Consider the following 5,025-nt stretch of genomic DNA (forward strand, 5'->3'; position numbering starts at 1 on the left):
AAAAAAAAAAGATCTGGCAGGTTAGTAAGTGACAAAGGCATTCAAGTGTGTTTTATACTCTTTGAGGTGACACAAAAACCTTCATAGGAAGACCTGAGACCCTGGACAAACTGTGTGCCTCTACGAAGCTTGGACTGCCATGCATAAATCAAGTCAGACAAAGGGCTGTAAACCGAGTGGGGAAACCCTGGGAGACCTGCTCGCTTGGGTGGCCTTGGCCTTCGGGTAGCAACCCTTCTCCCTGGGTGAGGGGCAGGGCTCCTTCAGGTCAGTGATCAGCTGTCATGCAGGGTAGGCCCCCTCTCAGAAGGGCAGTGGAGCTGAAGGGTAATATGCTTTGGCTCTGTGGCTTGCCTTAGATTAGAGAGAGTAGTTTTTATGACTTCACTTTGGGAAGAAAAATTCTAGTGTCTGTGACTGGCCTTGGGGGAAGTGCAGCAGGAGACAAGTGGATGGCAAGTCATAGAGACACTGTTCTGAGGCTGCCTCTGGGCCCTTTGTTTTGGGGGAATTCTTTTCTGAGTCCCGACATGTAGTAGTTTTCCTACACATGGGATGAAAGTGGGATCCAGAGAAGCAGACAAATAGAAACTGAGCTTAAGCAAGCACGTGTAGAAGGTCAGCTAGATGCCACATGTGAGTGAAATCTAATGTTGGCAAATTACTTGGTAGGAGACTTTAGAAATCCTGCTCTTGTATTTTAGGAAAAGGGAAGCAGGGAAGAAGAATGAGAGGACTAAACATTTAGCTAAGATGAGCCAAATGTTCTGTGATCCTAACCTTACTTCTGGCTTACAAGTTCTCAAAGGAAGTAATAAACAGGGCCCACTCAAGGCCATGCAAAAGCCCACCTAAGCTGCCAGAGCAGTGTCACTAATATGCTGGTCTTTGCCATGCATTTGGAAATGAGTAACAGAAGAGTGAGAAACTAGAGATTGGCTTTTAGAGGACATTTTATTTTTATTTTTTATTTTTTTCTGGCAAAACACCTCAAATTTTACTCATGGTACAAAATTAAGCAATGCGTTCGTACAGATAAACACATAGCTTATAGCTTATCCTTTAAAACCAGAAGAGCCAAGTGAAGCGAAAAGAAGCATAGATTCTCATTGTCACTATAAAAACTGAAATCAAAAGTACACACGAGGAATTGAACTGTTCTTTCTTCCTTGTAAAGATGTGACTTGTTTCCAGGTTGGTAATGGTCTACCAAACAGTTACGTGAGAGCTGACAGTTGGTCAGTAGTGGCCGCCGGCCCCATGCATGCTGAGCCAGACAGGGGAGCACCATGTTGGCAGGAGAGGTTTGGACAGGAAGAAGAAACTGCAGTGTCCCCTACCCCACCAGAAAGCCACCAAGTGGCTTGTATGGAGAGGACGTAAGCAGTGTGCAGAGACACAGTTAACATGCTTCGACAGGAGAGCAGCCTGACTTTACTACGACAGCAGGATAGCTTTACTCTTTGCAGCACACGCAACCACGCCAGTGTAGAAAGCGTTTTTGCCTTCACAGCACTGACCACTACGAGCACACAGCATATAATACTTTGATCTTTAAGTGGGTAATCATGGAAGTTCCAAGGTCATATCCACTAGGTTAGCCTGAGTAGTCATCTATAAAAATATTTTCTTGAAAATAATGTTTAAAAAGAGACTTCTAGAAACAGGGAGATTGTGTCAAGACCAGCAGAAGATGCTGTTACAAGGACTGATGGGAGTTGGAGTGGATGTTCAGTGGAGCTTTCAGGTAAAGGCCATCTCTTGCTTCCTCCAGCCAGGATAGGGGTCACAGGAGATTCTGAGATCTCAGGCCTGGCAGCTGGCTCAGGTGAGTGACTCCCTGGATTAATACTCCCTAACAGAATGCCCATTGAAGCTGAAGGACTGAAATGCTGACTTACATAAAAAAGAGCTCTGGGTACACAAAAGGACTCATGCAAAGCCTGTGGGGACAGAGGCTGGTTAACAGTGGGCTGCACACTGCTGACAGCCACATCTGCGTGCACAGTGGAGAGGCTGGGGATGGTGCCTGGCTCAGAAGCACCTGAGCGAGCTGCCCACAGGGCAGAGCACTAGGGTTACTGAACGCAGGAAGGTGTTTCAGAAGAAATGGGGCCAGGAGGGTCAGGTTATGCTTTGGACCCATCAATACTTAACATGAATGAAGGGCTGCAGAACATTTCAGTCTTTCTAAGATGTACTCTTCTGTTGTCATCACCACAGCCAAAGTCTCTCTGAGACTACTTAGCTGGTGACATCCAGAATGATCCCATTCGTGACCTAGTGCTGCAGATTGTTCTGGGAAGCTGGGATAGTAGAGGATTTGCACAACGATGTCACCACTAAGCTGCTGCTTCAATTCAGTCCCCGGCCTTCCTTTTCTGCTCTGTAGTCCAGAAACATTTCTTTAAAAGCCAGAAAACCTGTAAATGTGAGCAGCATTTCGAAGATGTCACCAGCTACTTCATCTTTATGGCGCGGTAGCGTTGTGAAGGTCACCATGCTGAACCCTGGGATCCGCTCCAGCAGCTGCTCCTCGATGTACTTTTCCACTAGAGAAATATATTCATTAAATAAGGTGTGTAGGTGAGTTTGTTCTCCTGTGTCTTCAAACTCCCGGTAGTACTTGTCCATGAAATTTCTCTGCAGTAAATGGAACTCATCATCCATGATAATGTCCTCTAAATATCCAACCACAGCATCAGAGGCAGAGGAGAAGGACAGCGCCAAGTTGTCCTTCTCCAGGGTGTCCATCGTTGCGGAGCCGCATCTACCTGCGTGGATGCGCAGGTTCCTCAGCCTCTTACCACGCCCACCGCCCAGTCTCAGCTCTACTTCGGGGAGCCCGCAACCAGCATCGAGGGCACGGCGGCCGACGTGGGAAGGCCTAGCTGCTCAGCCGGCTCTGGCACCCTTCCCCTGCCAGGCCGCTACGCGCGCCGCCACAGCCACTAGAGGACATTTTAGCAGGCCCTATAGTAGCGTCCTTTTGGGAGCTTTTCACTTTCAGCCACCAGTTGTGGTATGGGGTGAGTTCTAGCTTAGCTCAGTGAGACAGCTATCTTGTGTTTGCTTATAAATGAAGAGCCCTAGATTGCTGTATTAGAGTTTAAGGATGTCCAGGAGAGAGGACTGAATCTCCAGCCTGTCTTCCTTCACACAGAACCTGCTTCCCAGGTAGCATTAAAGCGGATAGGTTGAAATTCATACTGGAGAATCGTTAGCTCACAGAATAGGATCTACCTTTCCTTTGGATACTTTGCAGATTGGAAATTTGAACTCACAGAGTTGAGTTGCACTTAACTCCTACTGCGTAAGTCTGAATTGGTGCTTCAGCTTTCCATCTTGTTCAGTCTTGCAGCCAGCAACCACGCTTCTTTCTTTCTATGCTTTTTGAACTGTATTCTTTATGACTAGCTGGAGATCTCACCCCATGTCATGAAATTTGAACTCCCTCAAAAATGCTTCTCTGGAGGGCCAGGGAGATAGCTCAATTGAGTTCAATCCCTGGTACCGAAAAAACAAAACAAAAAACAACAACAAAAACCCAAAACCTGCCTTTAAAAAAAAATGCTTCACCGTGGTCAAGTTCAATAATCCTTATATAACTTGCTCTAATGAACCTTTATTCTTCAAATTGTTCAGAAGCCCTTGTTTTTACTGATTACAAAAATGTTTAGTCTTGGTGCACATGAAGAGAACTTTCCTCCTTCACATTGGTTCTCTGTTATTTGTAACCCCCTTTCAAGTGTTAACCTGAGGTAGAAGATGTGTGAGCAGATTTGAATTGCGCATGATCTCTCCTGTTGGAATCCCTTAACCTTCTGCTCATTTCTCTGGCTTTGTCTTCCTACACTTCACCCCGGAATGTCATGTTATAATCCACACAAAACTCCCCTCTCCAGTTCATGGTTGCTACTTCTCAGGAATGATCTGTTATTTTTTTTAATAAACAGCTTATACGAGACTTCAGTGTTTACACAATAGCAGTCTCCAACACAAAACAAAACGAAACAGGTCTTGCAAGAGGGCTCTCTTGAGTATTAGTCACCTTTTTGTTGCTGAGATAAAATATCTGACCCCTGCACTTTAAAGAAGGAGAAGTTATTCTGGATCACACTTTCAGAGGGTTTAGTCTATAGACATCATGGCAGAAGCCCTGGCAAGAGAGTTCTTCACATCATGCCAGGGAGAAAGCAGAGAGGCCAAAAGAGAGCCTGAGAAGGTTAGGGGCTAGCACCAGCAGAGACAGCCCCCCCATCCAATACCTACCCAGACACACCCCCAGAGTGGTATCTCTTTAATGAGATGATAAGACCACCCATCATACCTTGGTAGGTGGGACAAGAATGAGCTTGGGGCCAGTTCCCACAAGGTAGACTGGATCTCCTTGCTCCTTACAGTACAGTTCTAACTGGGAGTCTCTTAATGCTAGATTGAGCAGCCCTTCCAAAGTCCTTATTCTCCTGCCACTCCTTAGCCATCCTAGTGAGCTGAAAAACAGGAACTCTAATGACTATGCGGGGTTAATCTCTATTATCTCAGATGCTGTATCCAAACTTGAGATTCATGACATGGTTAATGTCCTGCTCAGTTCTGGAGGGGATGTGCAGCAGAGATTTAATCCAATATTTTAGCATAAAGAATCCCAGGTGAAAAAGCAGTAATACCTAATTGCATTTGGTTTCTGTAGACTCTAACCTTGCCTGCTTTCTCTGCACAGTATCTTACTAATCCAGGCATGAAAATCAGTAGTTCTGTGCCACTCCCTAAGTAGTTGTCCAATTGCTATGTTACATGTTTAGTAATTTTACTTATGATTTGACCTGTTCTTGGGTTAGGGCCTATCAGACACATGCTTCTGCTAACGTCACATTTGACTTTCTGACTCACCTTAGCCTCTCTCTCAAGAGGAAACAATTTAAAAACCTTCCTCATCCCATGCAGAGGCTTTTCTGAGGCCTTGGGGTCCAGAGGTATCTGTGCTTCTCAGAGACTTACTGCAAGGGGGCTTATGAAGATATG

General features: G+C 45.6%; 1 protein-coding gene and 1 pseudogene across 1 annotated transcript in view; one reads left to right on the plus strand and one right to left on the minus strand.

Annotated features, from left to right (window-relative positions):
- Hint3 (histidine triad nucleotide binding protein 3) overlaps positions 1–5,025 on the plus strand; it is a 25,502-nt gene that overhangs the window by 18,315 nt on the left and 2,162 nt on the right. The gene's annotated exons all lie outside the window — the stretch shown is intronic.
- On the minus strand, positions 2,063–2,754 carry LOC101569720 (annotated as a pseudogene).

Source organism: Octodon degus, unplaced genomic scaffold (assembly GCF_000260255.1).
Source record: "Octodon degus isolate 3935 unplaced genomic scaffold, OctDeg1.0 scaffold00034, whole genome shotgun sequence".
Lineage (NCBI taxonomy): Eukaryota > Metazoa > Chordata > Mammalia > Rodentia > Octodontidae > Octodon > Octodon degus.